Source organism: Falco cherrug, chromosome 3 (genome assembly GCF_023634085.1).
Source record: "Falco cherrug isolate bFalChe1 chromosome 3, bFalChe1.pri, whole genome shotgun sequence".
NCBI classification, from domain to species: domain Eukaryota; kingdom Metazoa; phylum Chordata; class Aves; order Falconiformes; family Falconidae; genus Falco; species Falco cherrug.
In genome coordinates, this window is record NC_073699.1 from 121,572,769 (window position 1) to 121,593,839 (window position 21,071).

General features: G+C 45.7%; 1 protein-coding gene across 10 annotated transcripts in view; it reads right to left on the minus strand.

The window, feature by feature from the left end:
- HIVEP3 (HIVEP zinc finger 3) overlaps positions 1–21,071 on the minus strand; it is a 114,148-nt gene that overhangs the window by 82,827 nt on the left and 10,250 nt on the right. For 4 of the 10 annotated variants that reach the window (XR_008731329.1, XM_055704656.1, XM_055704664.1 and 1 more), the window contains exons 2-3: positions 12,351–12,445; positions 8,683–8,791 (exon numbers count right to left, since the gene is read on the minus strand). The exons of 1 other annotated variant lie outside the window; for it this stretch is intronic. The gene's annotated coding sequence lies outside the window, so the exon portion shown is untranslated. Of the gene's footprint in view, positions 1–8,682; positions 8,792–12,350; positions 12,446–16,027; positions 16,155–21,071 lie in introns of those variants that run through there. 5 more of the 10 variants (XM_055704657.1, XM_055704658.1, XM_055704661.1 and 2 more) reach the window with 5 other exon arrangements.

Here is a 21,071-nt window from a genome sequence, read left to right on the forward strand (position 1 = left end):
ATTCCCCATCCCTGACTCCTACACAGGGATTCAGCTAGACCAAATACTCGCTCTAGCATCTGCTGCTTCCAAGGGGCTGTGGTGGCTCTGCTGGAGAGCTAGGGTAGTTTTGCACAGGGAAGCTGCTCTCCACTTCAGTGGGAAAATTTACTGAGCATAAAGCAATGCGGCAGGACAGAGAACAATTCTCTACGACAATGAAGAACTAAAGACTTCTGCCTGTGCCCAAGATACGAGAGACATTCCCAGTTTTAACAACCAATTTAAAAGCCAAGAAACCTGGTGCTGCCTTCTCCTCGCCCCGAGCCTCCGGGCTGCTTCAGACAATGCCGCTCCCTGACATTCTCCTTCCCCTTATCTCTGTGAAGCTTTGAGAGCTTCAAAGGGCAGCGCATAAGGAATACAAAGCCACCCAAGTCCACCACAACACCTAGTCCTACGTGGCTGTAGGTCACGCACGGATTTGGAGTGCAGGACGAGCAGGAGGACACACCCCAGCAGGATCTTCTCTGCGAGACCTCCAGCCTCACCCCACTCCCAGCCAACTGTGCAAAACCTTCCAAACCCCACAGCACAGGGATGGCTGGGGGCTGGGGGGTGGGGTGTCTTCGTTTGGGGCCACCTGAACCCATCAAAGGAAGAGCTAATGCAGGAGATCCCCGTTTGCTACATCCACCTGTTTATTTTTCTAAGGCAGCTATTTAGACACCCCAGCATCCATGAGGAGCAGCTCAAGTTTTGTGACTTTTATTAGGATTTAATTGGCCACTGAAATCTGCCCAGTGAAGATAAACTGAGAGGTGACACTGAATCACAATTTTTGTTGAAAGCAGCTGGGAAGTTACAGCACCTACCCCAAATCAAAGGGAAAGAGATCTTATGTACGGTCTAACCTATGGCAGTGGTTCAGCAGAAGCTGTATATGCTGCCACCGCATCCACAGAGCAGATAAATCGTCCAAACGTATCAAGGCCGTGAGCAAAAGGACATCTTAATGTAGATCAGGAGAATGAGACCACTTCAGTGACACATAGCTCCACTTTCTAATCCTAATAGACTTACGGAATTTGTTTCTAATAGTCAATGAATTAAGAATCAGCCAATTGTGTGTATATTAATTATTATGCTTATAATGAAATAAAGTGTGTACTTCTGTTTAATTAGAAATGAGCTCACACTGGTGACCAGAGGCACCATTAAAAATATCTTCCAGCACTTCACATCGGAGCTTATAGGGCTTTGAGTTGGAATGGCATCAAGGAAATGCTATGGAGGTCAAATATTGAAGATTTCAAGGCAAAGAAATATTTTTCAAAGCCTGGTCCCACGTCCCTAGCAAAGAAGGTGGATGTATCTGTGTGCATAGTCATCCAGGAAATCTGAGATCATATTCCTTCTGCTTAACAGAGGGCGCAACAGAAACAGTTAGGCTTCAAAACATTTACTTGGTGATATTTTTAAAAGAACTGAAATGTCTTTGGCAAGAAAAAATGGACAAAGATTAAAAAAAAAAATAAAAATCAGGTTGGAAGCGTAAATTAACAGCAGGTTACTTTTTCAAGGAAACTAAAATAACAGATCTTAAACCTGTGCAGAACCTAGATCCAGAATTACTCATGTGCCTCAGCTACTGATCCAAAAAGCCTCCTGCTTTGCAAAGCCTCAAGAGGAACAACAATTCAAAAAAAACTCACCTAAGATGAAATCTCCAAGTAACTGAACAGCTAAAAGATCACAAAAGCCCCTCATTATTTTAATGCAAGCAAGAAACTTTTCAGTCAAAGATCAAAACTTGCTACACATCTGAACTTCAGATTAAACGGCTACTTTAAAAACCAACCAACCAAACAAAACCACTCTAAACCCATCAAGTCAACATCTGTTGGCAAAATGTTTCTTCAGCCAGTGGTCATTTCCCCTCCTGACGATGCTGTACAAGCATGAGAAATAACAAAAGCAGCTTATGAGAGTACTGACACCCTGAATTTTGCCCAGATGCTTTGGTTAGCTCCAGTAATCTTCGTGTTTGGATCTACAATGGGGTCTCCTGGTGTACCCCAGAGTAGCAACAGTTCTTTTGCAAAATACTATCTACAAAGCACAGCACTAAAGCCCTAACCAGCAACTCTCTGTCAAGGGCTACTGAAAACGCGCCATGACTACCTCCACATCAACATGAAGGCCACTTTGGTTATTCATAGGAAGTCGTTTTTGCAGGGCCCAGGTGCAGACAACAGCCTGTTAAGACTATAGGAGCCCCAAGTGGTGTTACAAGATTTGTCTCTATCTTCCCCTCAACGTGCAAAACAATGTTTGTAGATGAGGCAAGTCTGAAATTGCCTCCAGCCTCTTTAAGAAAGGTTAAAAAAATATTTAAAAAACCCCAAAACACACATGTATTAAAGAGGCCAGCATTCCTGCTTTATGCCTGAGCATTAGCAGGGGAAAAAAAAAAAAAAAAAAAAGAATCGCTACAGGCCTTGACAGGAACAGAGCAGGAGCAGACCTTCGTTCATGGGTGTAAGGCTGTTTTACGGGTGAAAGTCTGTTTTACAGCTGCTGCCTCTGCTGCCACGACTCGCTGATTTAGGCAGCAGAAAGCAGAGGCTGCCTTTCATCTGCTTGGCAGCTGGGCAGGACAGTTATGTCAGTACAAATACAAAACAGTGGGGGACAGGTTCAGAAAATGTATTGGAGGAGGTTTCTGCACACCCCTGAACAGACGGACGGTTCCAGCCACATCTTAAGGAGGGGACCTGGGAGACCTCTCATTAATGTAACCAACAGCCAGTCCAGGCTGGAGGAAGAGCTCCTGTCTTTAAACAGACCAACTGACATAGTCAGAAACACCCGGCTGAGCTTTCAGCCACACCAGCCCTGGTGCAGGTCGATAACACCACAGCTTTTGCTAGAACAAGTCACGGACTGAGCAGCTCTCACGCCGCCGGGGGGAATGGGGTGCCACAGGGGGAAAGTCCCCCACGGCACGGTGCTGCCGGATCTTCTACCCTCTCTGCCGCTCGCCTCTGCCCAGCCAGTTCATCTGCCAGATCAGTAATTCTCTGTTTCCTTTTGGCTGCCATCGCTGGCTCCGAGGGCATGGGGTGTGCCCCACCGCGGCGGGCAGGATGTGGTCCCACACCCCTTGTGCACGCTGGCTTAGCGGTGCACAACATACAGCACCCCTGTCACCGCCCAGCACCCCGAGGGCTCGGAAACACTACAGAAAAACAGCGTGAAGGTTGCTTAGATTTGGCCCCGACTCCAACATCACCTTGGCAGCTGGCCACAAGCCACCCCGGGAGTCACACGGCACTTCCAGGCTGGAGCTGGTGAGGAGCCCCCCTCTCTGCACGCCCCCAGCATCGCCCAGGCTCCTCCACCGCCCGGGGCTGCGGGCCAGAAGGTGGTGCTGCAAGAATGGCGTAGGTACCACCGCCTGCCCGGAGCCGGGGTGGAGGATGCTGAATCATCCTTCGGGCTTCATAGAGCCCCACCGCCTACCCGACCAGCTCACCCGTAACCAACAGCGTCCAAAGCTGAAGGAACCGAGCAATTAATTGGCCATCTGGGTAGGAGCCCTCTTCTGAGGAACCTGTAATTACAACCTTGGGTTTCTGCTTTGTAAAATTTTCCTCTGAGTCTTTTGCATTCATTCATGAACAACAGGATTACGGGGGAGGAGAGCCATAAATAACAGCCCTGCTCTGGCTGCAAAGAGAGGATGCTTGGGCAGACAAGTACCAATCTGACATGCACCCAAAAAGACAGTAACATACCTTTTTTTTGTGCACACACCCCACACACACACCCCCTTTTTTTTTTCTCCTCTCCAGTGGCATTCTTAGAACCAAACCTGGAGTTTAAGAGAACGGTCCCAGAAATAAAAAGATGATCATCTGAAATAGAGGGAAGCTCAAGCCTGGGTGCAAAGGTGTTAATTTAAAGATACATGAACTGCATGGTAATTGCACAAGAGAGCATGTTTGTTTCCACAAGGAGCTTGTGCCCAGCTCACAAACCAGTGTGACCTGTGGGGGCCCCCCGGGCTGTTCTGTGGTGCCAAATCCTAACAGCCATGACCTGCTGTGCAGTTAGTCCAGCATTTGTCCGGGGAATTCCTATTCTTAGCTCTAGATTGAACAGCAAACAACATTCAAGCGCACATTTATGGGGCTACAGATAGATAATTTCAGGAAAACAATTATACTGTAGTCAAGGCCCTTGATTTTTTAATTAGGAAGATTAAGAGGTTGATTTTCAAAACGTGATGCCACGATCTCACATGATCTTCAGAGACTCCCAAATGTTAAGACCAGAAGACAGCACCATAAATGATAAAGCCCAACCTCCTGCTGAAGACAGGCTGCAGAACCTCAGACATTTCTGCATCAAGCTCATTACTTGTCCTTGAGTTTCAGCATCTCTTACAAAAACACAAAAATGGTCTTGATTTAAAGACTACAAACGGTGGTAGGAGAAGCAGTTCTCAGTTAAGACGTTCCAGTGATTGATTTCTTCTCTGCTGAGATTCTGTTCCTTTTTTTCTAGGCTTACTTTGTCTAGCTTCACTGCCCAAACCCTGCATCTACAAAATTAAAAAACAGATTTATTTTGTTGTTGTTTTTGCTCTTCAAGGAGAAATACCCACACTATCACAAGCCAAGAACAGATCTTTGTGGGCCCTTCCTAAAACCAGCCATTTACGTTGTAATTCCCTACCTACATGAGATCTACTTGGGGTAATAGAAACACATTTTAAATTTTAGACCGTACACAAACCAAAACATAAAGAATTCTTGGAAACATGCTTCTTTTCAATCAGCCTTCTATCCATCTTACACAAACTTTCTAGCTGCAACTGGTTTTGCGGTCTGCAGAGGTTGACTGTGACACTATGGAACAGCTTTTGATGAGCAGCAATTGTCAGGAGCCAGAAACCATCACAATTTTCTCTGGTCATGGAGATCCTATGGTGCTGAAAGTTAAAGGAGGGGGAAAAAAATAATAAAAATATATATATTTCTATTCTTTGCAAACTAGTCAACATTCCAGTACCCACATCTGGCTATCTGCCAACAGCAAAATTCATATTCCTTTTCCTGTTACATGAAGATTTTTTAAATGTTATTCTTAAACATTGCAAACAAGAAGAGAGATATATTTTTTTTCTTAATAACTGCAGGACTTAATAATCACAAAGTGCACAGTACCCGAGAATGAAAGTTCAACGCAATGCAACCACCAGTCCCCACAGTTTCCCTGTTAGCTCCCCAGTGCACAGCCTGAGGACTGGGTACGCTGGCTGCTGGGTTTAAAGCAATATTCCAGTTACTTAAAGCAATATTAAATCTGCAGGGCTGTTACAGCAAATTAAAAAGTAAACCTAACAGGGAAGCAAATTTGGTAGCTGTTCCATCTGGCTGGCAGGTTGAACAGTCTAGCTGCACTGGCTGTTTTAGGAGGGACTTGGAGCAAGGTCAGCCATTAAGCCCAGTTCCAGAGCCACTTCCCGCAGCAGCACAGAGGAACTGGTTTACTAGAAGACACTGTATAAATATTTTGCTGAGCTGCAAAAGGAGGAAGCTTGCCCAGCCCCGGGCTGACATGTGTCATGATGAGTTTCCAGGCACAATGCTCAATGAATGCCATTATATGAAAGGGTGTTTATTTCACATTGCAAAGCGGTTGCCAGAACACACAATCACGCGTCTTACCCGCCGGCCCTGCAGGCTGCCACGGAGAAACTCCTCTCCGAAAGAGAATGAAACAATTATGTTGGGATTAACACTTTGGCAGTGGCAGCAGGACTTCCCCCAGTCCCTGTCCCGCTTCAACCCCGGCCATGCGGAACCAGGGGCACAAATATTACTATTGGGGTATGTGTGTGTCCCATCCTGGTGACCTAATTAAAACTCAATTTCAGCACAGAGAGGTGAGACTGCAGCTCTTCCCACTTCTTCACTGGTTTCATTGTCTTGCCTACTCAAGGGCTTTGATGCTCTGCAGATGATCTCGTTCCGTTCACCACGAGGCAACCCAAGGAACACACTTATCTGAAAAGGCTGCGCTGTAGCGCTGGGCAGATCTAATCAACAGCTGAAGTGTTTTTATTTCACTAGGGTATTTCATTTTCACTCCGGCTGTCATTTTCTTAATGAAGACAAATGAAGAAAACACCAGGTTAAAAAGCCTGTATCCTTGCAAGTAAAACCAATACGCCTCTGCTCAGCCTCAGCAGAGGTCCCGACTTGCACGCTTTTGCTTTGACAACAATTCTGATTTTCTTTAACTGTTTTTGCATGGTGGTAACTGCTGTCTTTGAGACAGACATCCCTGAAATGCACAGTAAATAAGATCAGAATTAGGCTAAATTTGTCCCTCTGCTCCTATCCCTACTGTCAGTTCAAAACATGATGAATTTCTTGAGCAGCGTTTTATTCTAGGATCCCAAGTCCGACATCAGTGAATCCTAGACAGCCTCACAAAAACAGAAATGCATCATTCCTGTACTACAACTGAAAGAGAGGACCCTGAAGAAGTGCTGCATGACAAGCCAGTACCACAGCTGGGCCCAGACGTCCTGGTTTGCCTCCTCCTATCATGATAAACTTCTTTTTCCATTCTAAAGAACCACACTGTTAGCAAGCAATGATATTTTCCTCCCACTTCCCATGCAGCAATCTTTCCTTTGAATTGCGTGGTGGAGTCTCATCACTTCTTCCAGGGGGTCAAGCAAATCATGTCTGCTTCACTACGATGTGCTGCAGGTTAATGCCACCACAGAAAGCTCTAGGAAACAAGAGGTCTCAAGGGTGCCATCAAGCTCTGAAAGGCATATTCATATGAGCAGGAGAGGAGCTGGAAGCTTGCAGACTAGCACCCAATCCTCTGACAGCCAGAGACCTCAAAGAGAACAGGACCAGGCTGTGGGTTGATGTACATCATCACCCAACCTTTAATTTCTGCGATCTGCTCTCCTGTTGTTCAGCAGCGAGATGTGCCCATCTCCACATGGCCAGGGCTTTTTGGCCATCTGTGATACACAAGGATGCCAGTACAATCATCACTAAGTTATTCTGTGTGTCTCCCCATGAAGTACTAATGTTCTAGTGTGCATCTGCACTACAGCAGGGGTCTGGAGGAGAAGTCATATTTGCAACTTCTGCGGGACAGGCTCTTCTCTTGTGTGCACCGAGCTCAGTAAGACACCCTGAAGCATGACTGGGGACCTCAGGTGTGAGCAGGCTTTCTTCAGCTTGTGCTTCTGCTTCCCCTTGCCAGGGTGCACCAGTGAGAGCACAGGACACACCAGCTTGTTTTTACCATAGGATGGAGCCCAGGACCACCTGGCTTCTAGCAGGGCACTTGTTAGCACTGCAGGCATTGCTGGTGGCACAAGAGCAAGTTTTCTGGGTGAAGTGAAGGCAACCTTATGTCTTCCATGATCCTGCATTGTTCATGTGAACACCCTACAAGCAGCAGCACTTTCTCTTATCCCCTGAAGCTGTCAGGCCCACAGTGGCAAATCCATGGCCACTGGGTCACCTGCTGCCTTTGCAACCTACTGACATGGCCCGTGACCACACACAAGCCTACTGCTGCTCCGCTCCAAATCTACAGGAAAAGCAAATGATGGCATTGCCTTCAGCACGGCCAGTTTTCATTCAGTACTGATGTTCCAAAGCTGGTAGGCTGGAGATCACAGTTTTGAGGTATTTGGCCTTTCAAAGACAGCTTCAAGATGACAACCCTGAAATCCTGCTGCTCTCACAGGCAGACCAGAACCACTGTTACTGACAGTCATTTGATTAGTCTACTCAGGGGACTTGAGCCATTTCTGCTCCCTTCAGTTATTTTGGTTCCTTCTCCTTATTTCACATTAATCCCTAAATCATCTCTAAGTGTACACTAACCCCAGGAGACGAGACATCTTGGTGTTGGAAAAGAGGCCAAAGGTTTCCTCTGTGAGCTGCTCACATGTTTGCCTGCACAAGGGTGACCATGAAGTAGTTCAGCACAGGAGACTTGGTCTTCTTAATGTTAAAAAGAACAAACCTGTCCCACATGCTGGGAGCTACAGCGAGGAAGCTGTTCCCCTCAAAATGCTGAGATACTGGGTTGGGAAGGCAGAGTTGTCTTCTGCTCTCTAGGTACTTCTGCAGTGCGTTCCTCCACCTCACCCAGTACCTCTGGCTCTTGTGGTTCTTCCCTGCAGCTCTGAGCACATGCAACAAGTTTTAAATCTCTGCCTTATTTCCCAGAGGAACCATCTCTTTCCTCATTACTTCCCTTAGTCCTTAGTTCTCATTAGATGTGACAATGCCTTCAACTCTCCAAAGCACTGTGGGACACCGTCTGCATACAGAATGTGTTGTATTAGCTGCCAGACACCTCCAGGAGAGAGCTTGTCCAGGGTTTAACGTGACACTTCAGCCTTAGGGGAAAAGCCAGCAATCGTAGAGCTAACTGGGAAAGTCCTCACAGCTGCCTAGACCTTCATGTACGGTCAGCAACTCACCTACGTTATTTCACCTCAGGGTAAAACTAGTAAAGCTCATCTTCTTTCTATGAATCATCCTAAGAAAACTGCACCAATTAAAATATGAAACATCACTGCAGCAACACCAACTTGTGCGGGAATTTATTTTTAGAAGCACCTTAAAATAGAGTGTGTGTTACCTTGTTAAAAAACATCGCCTCTCTGTGTTGGTAAAGGATGACGTAAAGAGCTGTGGCACTTCACACCCAGCACCAGGGCTCCCGCACGCTGCCGAGGTGAGAGAAAACACTGGAAAAAACGGAGGGGAGGAAGTTCAAAACCAGTCTTAACACCTCACTGCTAACGTAGTAAGATGCCAGGGCTTAGAGAGAGGAATGAAAAGGGATGAGCAAAGATTTTGGCAGTAACAGCATATTTCCCACTAAAAAAGCGACAAGAAAAGGCTGCGTGTAACTCTGGGTAAGGAGTTTGCTTTCTGACAGCCAGCCCTGGGTCTGAAACAGGTTCTGGTGCGATGTGTGCTTTTGATCAGAAACGCCAACGTCGCTGTGAAGCCAGGCCTGGATGCAAAGACTTGAGGACCTATGCTGACATGGCACCTCCAGCACACCCGTTCTGCACCAGTAAAGTAACGGAAAAGGGAAGGAGAGCAGCAGCATCCCGGCACACGTGTGCCCCCAGCACCTTCCCCCAAAACAGGCTCCAGCAGACTTCTGGCACAAGGACTCGCGAGGACCTCATGTCCTCAGGTGTCCACCAAAAGCCACTGTGGATAATGGAATCTTTGCCAGGAGCAATTACTTTTCCACAGGCCACGCCATGTCCCCTCTGCAGCTCCCAGTGCTCTGTGACCTTCTGTGACAGTGCACAGGAAAACATGCCAATGAAGATGCTGTTGAATCCTTGCAAGACCAAACGTGAAGGGTACACTTCCAAAATACCAGAGATTCACGGCACAGTGAAAACAAGCAAGGAAAGAAAAGGTGAATTAAACCAGGCGGGAAAACAGCAGTCAGGTGGGACGTGGAGGCACCGAGGGAGCGGCTGCAGAGAACCTCTGCCAGCGCACGTGGCTGCTGGTGGCCCCGCGCCACCAAGCCTTCCCACTCAGCGCTGAGCAGGAACAGTCACAGCTTCCACAAAGCTCCACAGGGAGAATCTTCTGGTCTTTCAGACTTGTAAAACTCAAAGCCATTTTACTGTTTTAATTGAAGCTTTCCAAGGAGTAAATATAAAACGAGAATAGAAGGATGAATTTGATGGAAAATTACCTCATTTGACATACTGTTCTGAAACCTCTGCTGTATGCGGATACATACGGGCAAACACATATGCAATGCCATACAGTTTTGTTTTGTAAAAATCTGAACAGCTTTTCAGAAATGGAAATCAGTAAGAGCAAGAAGCAGTAAAAAAGTGATGGGAAAAGTCAGCAGCATATGCAAGTGAGGAAAGATGTGGCTCCTGTTGAGATACAGCAGTAGAAAATTACAGCAGGATTGTTCCAGAGGGAAAAGGCCATGCATGGGATGGGGTAAAGGGTCCTGCTACGCAGGTGGGGTGCTTGGCCATGCCAGAGGTTCAGGAGCAGAACTAGGCTGCTGCCAGAGGGGAGATTTGGTTCCATTCTCAAAAGAAACAGGGGCGGCTGGGCCACCTACAGCCGGGCAATGTGGGAAACGTGACAGGAGATGGATGTACTGAAAACAAAAGATGTAAGAGGAGATGGAGAAGTAATGGCTAATTCTCCCTAAAAGCTCAGCCAGCTGGAGATTTATACACACATCACATGAAACAAGTAAAAAAATGTTACTAAAACTCATAAACGTTTTAAACAGGACTCCTTAGACATGTTTTTATTTCACATAAATAAAAGCCAGGCAACTAAATTAATTCTAATTAATCTGATTAGGATTAATGCCGTGGTAAGAATCATTTACTGGTACCATAAGCTTTCTTTCGCCTCTCTCCAAAAAGAATTCCCATTGTGTACCTGCTTTTAACACCACCATACTAGATAGCACATCCAAATATAATTCCATTACGATTGGGAGAGATTTCATCCACTCAGTGAAATGCATGAATAAATACAAAATCATTCACATTATGTACTCTCTACAGGGATATTTAAGGCTTTTCCCCCCAAAGTAAATCAGTTTTATGTAGTTAAAGTTCTTGACAATCTCAAATTGAATGTCTTTGTTCACAGAACTTCATTTCTTGTCAAATTCTTGTACCTTTGGGAAAGGCAGAGGTCAGAAAGGAGGGGACGAGAATCAGTATTTCTCATCTAGGCTTACTCTAGGAGCCTACCACTATCCTGGCCTCCCGTGCCATGGGGGGTATTATTTCTGGCCTGTGACACAGGTCCCACAAATCCTAATTCACTCTCACATCTATGAAGTCTGAGGTGAAAGGCAAGTAGCAATTTGGGTTTTTTTCTGTTTAAGCTTAAATTTCCAGAAACAGCAGATGTCACAGAGAAGACAAGGTTTGAAACCGAGAGCTGTTCTGAGGCACACGCATATTTATGTGTGGCTAACAACAAACCCCAGCTTTATACTCCTCCTGAGAGAAAAACAAGAAGCTAATTCTCATCTGGGTTCATTTGCAACTGATTACCTTTGAGGTCCCTCACCATTTTTGTTTTCATTTCTTATTTGTTAAACACTGACAGTTACAGGGACATAAACAGTGGCTGTCCACTATATTTTTGGTCTCCACAGGCAGCATCTGGCTCTGCCCCTCTGCACTGTAAATATAAGCTTGGTCAAGAAAGCTTCATTTATCAGACCCTATGGAAGTTCATAAATCCTTGAATACTACACCCTTCGCCATCTCCACCAAAATGAATTTATGGGATAGTCTGCTTATACAGAAACGCAGTGTTTGAGCCAGAGGGCAAAAATCCAAGCCAAGGACATATAGACCATCTACGTGGACACATACCAGCTGCCACCCCCAGCAGGTCCAACACAACCCCAAAAATCACCTACAACTGCCTCCTCAGTTCATAAGTCATAGAATCACAGAATAGCTTAGGTTGGAAAAGACCTTCAAGATCGAGTCCAACCACTAACCCAGCACTGCCAAGGCCACCACTAACTCACATCCCCAGGCACCACATCTACACAGCTTTTAAACACCCCCAGGGATGGTGGCCCCACCACCTCCCTGGGCAGCCTATTCCAGTGCTTAACCACCCTTTCTGCAAAGACATTTTTCCTAATATCCAGTCTGACCCTCCCCTGGCACATTTCCTCTTGTCCTATCATTTGTTACTTGGGAGAAGAAACCAACCCCAGCTCGCTACCACCTCCTCTCAGGTTGCTGTAGGGAGCAAGAAGGTCTCTCCTGAGCCTCCTCAGGAAACAAATGGTGTCTCCTTCCCTTCCCTCCGGGTCTCAGCCCCAAACACTCTTTAATAAGCAAGTATTTGTAAAAGGGCAGCTACGAGGTGTGAACAGAAGGTGTTTTTTTCCATTGAGATTGTAGGAAATAAGAAAACTGTAACCAATACATTGGGAAAAGCGGACTTGCTGGTTTTCCAAGAAAGCATCACTTCTACTCGTCCAGACTGCTGTGATATGGCAAATAAGCTTATTTCTCATTACAAATCCTCAAAGGGGCCGATGAAATCTCTCACTTTGGGGTATAAATGTCACAAATCTCATCATCCTTGGGAGCTGCATTGCCTTTTGTAAAGCAAACACAGCACTGCAGGATACTGCCACAGTACGTACTGGCAAAGGGAAAGACATATCAAGTGAGTGTCTAAGATGTCCTAGCTCTAGCACAATTTGGTATCTTTATAATTGATTTGAATGATGGAACATAGCATGCTTACTAAAATTGCTGCTGATACCAGGCTGGGACAAGCTGCAAGTACTTCGGAGGCCAGGATTAGGATTCAAAATGATCTTGATAAATTGTAGAAATGGTCTGGAAAAAAAAAAAAAAAAAAAAAAAGAGAGAGAGAAAAAGAAAAAGACAATTCAGGAACAACGGGTGAACAGTGCTAAGACAGGAATAATCAATGACATGGTCACAAGAGAAATAAATACCAGCTCACAAAGGTTATTTTTTGGGGAAAAGGATCTCAGGATTACCACGGATCACAAAGCAAACAGGAGCTGAACACCGTCATGTTACTGCAATAAAACCAAACACTACACTGCAATACATAGGTATACTGCTCACAAGATACACAAAGGGAACTTTTAATGTATGTAGCACTGCTGAAGTTCTGATATTGGACACGGCATTTCAATAAAGTTGTAGGGAAAGTCCCATGCAGACAGCAAGAATGATCAGAGATCAAGAAAGCACAGACTGGAAAATCAAGGGGGGAGCTGAGAATTTAGGTTAGCCTGGACCAAAAAGTAAAGATGACAGGGAGGCATTGTAATGGTCCTCAAACACACCAAGAGGGCCACAACAGAAAGAAATAAACCATCTTCTTGGCTTGTCAAGAGTAGCACAAGATATAGTCTTAAATTGCACCAAGGAACATGGGTTAGCCACCAGGAAGAGCTTCCTGACTACGGGAAGAAAAGCACTCAGATAGAAATTCAAGGACGGCTGCAGGCTCTCCAGCATTCAGATCAGCTAAATTAAGGAAATTGTCCATCAGGAAAGGGCGCAGAGGAGATGGCTACACATTGAAGTGTTAATTTTTTTTGTTTCAAAGGGTAAAAAAAATGTAGGAAGCAACCCAAAGACAGTCCAGCCAAACCTACATAACCCACTGTTAATTTATTAACAATATTACAACAGTTGAGGCCGTGGCCCCATCCACCACACGACCCACACAGGCAGCCCAGCCAGTCTTCCCCAGCCACTGTCTACCTACACAGACCAGGTAGGGGAAAGAAGTATTACTGTGTCAATATTGTGGAGAAGGAACAGATTTGAAGAGACCAAGTCACATGCCAATGTCATAGAGGCTCTGCCACAATAAAAGAAAAGCCCTGTCCAGTGGTGCGATCTCAAAATGACCTTTCTGCTTAGGGAATTATTAAAGCATATTCAAGAGAGGTCTCACTCAAATATTTGCAGATGCCCTGCTTGTGGCCGTACATAATAGGATCTCAAAACAGTTTTATTTTTGAACAAATCTGCCTTCCCACATGACATGCAAAATACTCATTCGCAGGTGAAAGACCGCAACGTAAATGATCAGAGCCCTAATTTCTTATTACAAGCAACCTGCACAGAATAAAGATGGGGCTGGAGGGCAGGAGTTTGATAGCTAAAATATTTGCTTTTGCTCATCAGCCATTTTCATTGAGTGCAAAAATAGATTTATAATAAGCTGCTCCCCCAGTCTGGCAGGCTGCTGACAGCCGCAGCAGAGGATGCAACAGGCACCTCACCTGGGCTGGCAAAGGGTCTCACAGCTTCCTTCAAGCGGCAGGGGGCCACTCGCCCCCAGGCCACTTGATCTTCCCTCCCCACCCGCAGAGAACAGGCAGTCTCTAGCATGTGCAGAGATCTTCACCAGTGATCTCAAGAGACCAAAAGGGGCTCTTTGAAACCACTGCTACTTCCCAGCATCATTAAGTCCTCACTGCCACCTGGCTGTAGATAAGCTAGGAAAATCCAGTGCCAGAACAGGCATTACAGATGCTTTTAAGAGAAATGAATTTTCATTTTAATAGGAAAGAAAAAAAAAGCAAACAAACCAAAAAACTAATAAAGAGAGCATTTCAGAAGCACAGAGTGATGCTAACTAGTGCAAAACTGTCCTGGCTTTAGCAAAGTATTACTGTCATGTCACTCCTCTGCCACGGAGGCTTCTCCAAGGCATCTCTAATCACAAAGAGCAGCTGAAATGCTAGTGGGAATACATGCTGGCCTTGCCACCTTGCTGATGCACAAACATTTAAACAGATTTCTTTTTGCACTGTCTTTGACAAGCTGAAGCTCCAGCCTTTACCCCAATTTAGCTGGGGAACATCCTGTGAAATAGCAGGCAGACTTCTACTGATAAGCCGCATCAGTCTTAACTGGGAGGCATCTGCCCCTTCTGGGTTTTGAACAAAGAATATCAGATTAAAAGGAAAAAGGGAAAGAAAAACACCAGCGGTCCAGGCACTGCAGATAAAGTAGCTGTTATCATCCTCTCTAACGAGGCTGCGTGCTTTCTGTCTTCAGGCAGTGACTCTGGGAAAGCAGTTTGAACACAGGTTAAAAATTCACATCCCAGCCTGGCTGCCCTCACTAAGCCAGAGGAGGGTCGGGGCTCCTGTAACCTTGCACTATGCATTTCTGGAAGACAATGGCAACTCGCTCCTCTGGCCATCCTCTGTGGAGAGGGAAGGGCCTTGCTGCTTCTCCTTTCTTGTTGAATAAAAGCTTGCAAAACCATTTAGAGGGCAAGAAAATCTCTATTTTGGGTTGAAAACAACTTTGTAAATCACGTAACTAGTGTAGCATGGAGATATCTGGCAAGTCTCCTTTGCCACGACTCTGAACAGGGTGATAACACACCGTTCAGCTCTGCTTTCTTACAAAGCAGTGGGTTTCTGCAGCACTGTTGGCAGGATTTCATCCTGTCTCCCCACACCAGTGCTGCGTCCCAAATGGACTTGCAGGACAAGTCAATTAAACGAGCAACTGAAAGCACCCAGGGTCTTGGTTCAGCAGCTGAGAACAGGTACCAGCAAAGCTGCAGTTCTCAGGAGGTAGCACAGCAGCAAGGAACTGAATTTCTGTAGTGGCTATTCCCCCACTAAGAAGAAAAAAAAAAAAAATAATTCCCCCATTTATGTGCTATTTCACCCTGCTGACAGGAAAGAGCTGGAAAGGGCCATTGCTTCTGAGCTTAATTACATCCGATGCTTCTAAGGGTGAGGGAAAAAGAGTACTTCATGAGCCAAACCCAAAAAAGTTAATATATTATACTGCAGAAGGAACACAACATCTTCAAAGCTTTCCCACCCCACACCCCAAAGTGTGAAATCAGAGATTTTTTTCTTTTTTTGCTCAGTAATGCTTTTTGCTCATTTCCTGCCTGGCCTCATTCATTGTTATGAGAGTATCAGGATTAATTAACATCAATGTCAAGATTAAGATCATGCCTAACCAGGACTTTCTTGTCATCTTCTAGGGAATTAAATGAAAACCCACGTAATGACAGACCGACCACACTGCCAGGCTGGGATAACTGCTCACCCACAGGGAGCCAGTGCCTACAGGTGAAATCAGCCTGCCACAGAGCACAGATTGCTTGCTTTGGGAAAACTCGGAGAATCTCTCCAAGCTGGTTCTTTGTTTTCCACACACCTCTTCTAAACCCACCATCAACATTTATTTTCACATTCCCAGGCAGGAAGCAAGAAGCCATGCAGAAGCCCGAAGCTGTGGTCTCTGAGGTGAATGAGATGCACTTTCAGCATAAGGTACTGCAAGCCACAAACAAGTATAAAAAGGAAAAAACAAGTCCAGCAGCTTATGGTGCTCTGAAATCAGCGATTAGCAGCTGAGAAGGAAATTTCTCGGGGTTCTCCTCCAAATACACACCTCTGACCTTATTGGGCTCCATCTTTTTGGAAGACCGAGGAGACCAGAAGGTCTTGTCTTTCTCATCTTCTGGCATTTGCTCAGTAGGCTACTCCAAGTTGAAACCAAGTGCTTCAGCAAACAGGTGGTACGAAAGGGTGGGAAGCAACCCCATCAGTCACCTCCCCGCAGGGGACAGGATGCACATCCTCAGGCAGGCAGCTCGAACCTCGCCGTGGCAGGGACCCATCAACCTGCCTCTCCAACCCAGCCCATGCAGCGGATAGCACAAGCACAGTGATGTCTTGACTTGAAGACCCTCAGGAGATCTGCAGCCCCCATCCCCCTCCCCCTTCCCCAAGTGTTGTATAACACATTCTAAACACAATGTTCTCAAAAGAAATCTGCTGTCAAGCATGACATAGTGTCTATGGCAGTTTCTACAGCTATTCATTCATCTTTCCCACAGCCGTATCAACAGCGTGTCAAGAACAACAGAAAAATTATTCATGTGGCACATTTCTTGGTTTTACTTTACTTCAGTATGGTATTTTAAGAGTTTTTCAAGATGTTAAAAAGCATGACCTTTGCCTTTAGAAATCATTAAGAGGAGCAAAGAAAGTCACAGGTATGGGTAAGTGTGAGGCACTTTAACTTTTTGACACTTTTCCAGAGTAAAAGTACTCTGCTGAACTAAAGAAAGTGGAGTGAGACTGTGAGCTGTGAGTGAACCAGCAGTTCATGAGAGTTACGTTTAGGATGTAACCAGCTACAGAAGAGTGAAAATGGAAACAGAATCCCTTTGCAGAACACTGGCCCCCATCTCTGAGGAGAAAGCATCACATAGAAAACTATTTCACTAAAAAATAAATGGCCAAACATATGTACTAATGACTCATTAAGATAAAAATCTTTGCTTCAACTGCCTAGCAGCACAAAATGAGAAATTTCACTTTCCAGCCTCCAAAATACAACTATCCAGGCTCCTCCCAAGAGCCAGCAACAAGAAAGCTCACACCAACCTTCCCACCTCATCAGCAGAAGGGGAGAGATCACACCTCCCGTAGTCCCCTGCAAGGGTCCGTGCAGCCCCACCGATGTCCAGAGCAGAAACCCCAACCTTCAGGGGGTGTGAGGGTTTAGCAGCCAGGTAGAGCCACGCTATGACAAGACAGGCTCTCTTAGCTGCAGCATGGTAAATAGAAGCACTTCTCCACATGGCATGTGCTGAAGTGGCACAGCATTTTTGTCTCACCTATTAGCAGTTCCTGTGCTACCACTCACTTTCTTCAACCTCCCCATCTGAAGGACAACACAAAAATGCAACCTTGAGCACAGTGTCCAAGACTAATTGTAATTTTTAAATTCCACTCATGTCATGGACCCAATTTATAGAAAGTGCAGCTGGGGTTTTTTTTTGCCTTATGAGAGAAAAAAAAAAAGTAGTAATTCTTTTCTTTGCACAGAAGTTCTGCTGTACTTTTGCTGGATGACACACCGAAGAACCACAACTGCACAGCCCAAAGGAGACAAACGGCTGATGCAAACGGAAAACAATGCAGCAAAAGGAAGTCATTCTGTAAGGCAATTACTTTGTTCTTTCAGGGGCTTTTTGGGGTATCTTCTTTCCATAGAAAGTTTCCACTACAGTTATTTAAATGAAACCCGTGTATATTTTTGTCCTCAAACCCATGAGGCTGCATAGCAGAGCTCTGCTGAAAATCAGTAAAACAACATGTAATTGTGCCCAGGTCCAGGTTCTTTGGTCAGAAACATAGAGAAAACACAAGGGATGCTCAAAAACAATTAGTGACTCACTTTCTTCAACTAAAACCTGGAAAGACCTCAAGGTACCACTAGGCAAAGCCATTGGAGATGTTTTGAGGGGGGACGGACAAAACTACAAGCACGTGAAAGTCAGAGTCCAGAGGTACCTGCACAGGCACATACATCATATCTTGATGGGATGGGGCAAAACAGGAGAAGGGAAGAGCTGTATGAACATCAGGAAATCCCACCATGGTTCATCCCATCACTTGAAACATCTCAAGGCTGGACAAATGTCCTCGCACTATCAGGTTGGAAACACTCCTTTTCAGGGTGCAGATTTTCACTATCATCATAACCTACATTTTGGGCTCCAGTGGACTCAGACGAGGGGGAAACAGCACCACACAAGAGGAGTGCAGCCTGGGTCAGAGCTTCAGACCTGAGCCTGAGCCTCCAAGTGATTTTGGGATGTCTGTGCCATCCCCCGGTGTGCTGCCGGCCTTCCCTGAGCATGCAGATTGCTGAACATTAAAGCAGCTTTTGCTTCCTGGCACTGTGCAGCAATGCAGTGGCAGAAACACAGTGTATGAAAGACCATTTCTGCAGAAGATTTACAATCCACCTTTAAAGCCTCTAAAGGGGTTAAATAACGCAGTGAGCACGGGTTTCTTGTGGAAAAATGACTCACAGGAAGGATGGCAACAATGCACTGCTATAAAATATTAAACATAATAGGTCTCTGTGCCCTAGACTGAAAGAATAAAAAACAAGGTAAGTGGACCTGTGTTTTTCTCCTGGTTCTCAAAGTCACTAATGGCCCTCTGGGTCTGTGAACAGATGTCAACAGCACACTGCAGGTACCACAATTTACTCACTGCAAATTATTGCCTGGCATTTAATTAAAATTTTATTGTGGCGATTCCCATCAGCTCTCTCCGTAGCACCAAACGGAACAGACTGAAGAGAAAAGTGGATCTTTCAGAGAAAATGAGCCCAGTTCATCAATAATATACTGTAGCTCTGAAAGAGGAAAAGAAAGTGTGTGGTAAGAGGTTTGGTTATCTGACGTTTTTTCCCTGCATGGGGGCCCCGCGGTGCCGTTCCCGGCACTGACGCCTGATCCGAGCCAGCCTGCAGTCAGCAGTGGGACGAGCCTGCCCACAGTTCCCAGTTTGCTGCTTGGGCTCATCAGGCATCAAGCAGCATCCCGTTAAGAGCGGAGGGTGGAAGAACTGGACTCAACAGCTCGCTTGTCTGGCTTGGGAGGAAAGCACTTTTACTACAAAAAGCTCCTTCTTCATTGTTTTATGTCCCATGCCACAGACCTTTTGGAAACAATCCCAATCTGGTCGGAGGATACATCCACCTAATGGAGACTCTTCAATTCTTTGTGCTTTTTTTGCCCTAAAATGATGAATGAGCATTCTTGCCCACATTATAGCAATGGGAGGCAGCTGGGAGCTGGAGGGACGGATGGACCTAGTGCCTTCAGCAGATGAAGCAGAGGGACCGGGTCTGCTTGGCCACTCCACCATGTCCAGATCTTGCACAGTCTCAGCTGAGGGCTGGACAGGAGCACATCACCTTTTCTCCCATCCTGCACATCTTTCCGGTGGCTTCTAAAAAAGCCACTAACTACAAGCACAAGTATAGGAGACTTGGCAGCTCTGGGGCTTACGCACAAGCTCCCATCTATCCCAGAGGTTCTGGAAATGATCAGGTGTGCAGAGGTCCCATAAGTGTCCTTGGCTGTAAGGAAAGAAGAAAATCCCAAGAGTATCTTATGAGATACCTCCTTCTGTGTCACAGATACAGCGATCCTGAATCCGTGAGAAAAACAACACAGGCAAGGAAGGAAACAATCACAGTCATGAAAGCACCAGATTATCCTAAACCTCAGCGTCCTTCTACCAGTTGAGGCCGCCCTTAATCCTTCAAAAAAGAGAGGGAAAAAAAAGCCAAAAAACCAAGGCAAAACATCCTCAGCTGCTCATGCATTTAGGAAAACCGCCCTCCTGATACCTGCAGACATCATCTGGAAACCCTGAAGCACAAGACCCAAGGAAAGCAGAGTTTTCATGCCGAGCTGGAAGTAGTACAAGATGCTAAGAAAAACAAGGCAACCCCTCTCTGTCCACAGCCGGAGGAAAAAGAAGCTTATGCACATACAGGCCCCAGGACCAGGACAGATTAACACTGTCATCTGTCCCACAGCTCACAGTGCTGGGGAAAACACAGCTTTTTGGGATTAAAACTAAGGGTCTCTGAAGACCTGAAACACCCAGGGGCAAAGTAGCTATTAGCTCCTTCCCTTCCCAGAGCCTCAGGGGTTAACACAGGCACAGCTGAGCTGCTTCAAACAAAGCTGCAGACCCCCACCTTTAAAGGCATCTGTTGATCCTCTACCTCCCTGTGAAACTACTCTGGAAAGTCAGGGGAGACAGCTAGAATGATGGATGCAAAATTAAAAGCTCAATAAATAATTAATTGCTGAGGTCATCAAATTGTATGAATCTGTCCATCTCACTCTCCACTCTCCTGTTAATCAGAGGAGTCTATTTCAATGGTGGGTGAAGTGGTCCTGAAAGAATCATAATTTCTGTACACCACTGCCATGAAGCTTGTACTGGGTGCCATATGAATCAACAGTAATAAATCATTTGCTGAGCACTGTAAAGACTTTAAGAGTGTTAAGCAAACAGAATGCCTCCAGAGATCCCAAAATAAAGTGAGAGGCGAGTTTGAGTAACATATTAAGGTAATTATTAAAATGCAAAACATCAAATATGTATAGCATAGACAAAACCTCCTTTCCTCTTTCCGGTATCAGCCTTTCCACAAATGTCAAGGCAAAAGAGCACTCTTAAGTACCACAAATAAAACACCCTTGCCCACAGGAAAGCTAGCAAATCCACCACACACCTGGCCACCGTAACCCTTTCTCTTCCCCCCATCTCCGCACTGTCTCCCTTCTCTTCCCCCCATCTCCGCACTGTCTCCCTCTGAGTTTTGCTTGTGATTGTCAGCTCCCTAAGGCTGGGACCACGTGGCCAGTTTTTCCAATACATGCAATTTCTAGTGTATGATGGTGATATTTTGATTATAAATAAGTGGTTAATGACAATAAACACAAATGGCCAGGAGACGTTTATCCCATGGCTGATGTGTAGCAAAGCTTGTTGCATCCTCCAGGGTGAGGCTGCTCAGCAAGGTGAACTGATGTGATTCAGCTTGCCCAGTCCGTGTGCTCCGGCCAGCAGCAGCAGCATAACCCAGCCTCTGGACTGTGTCAGAT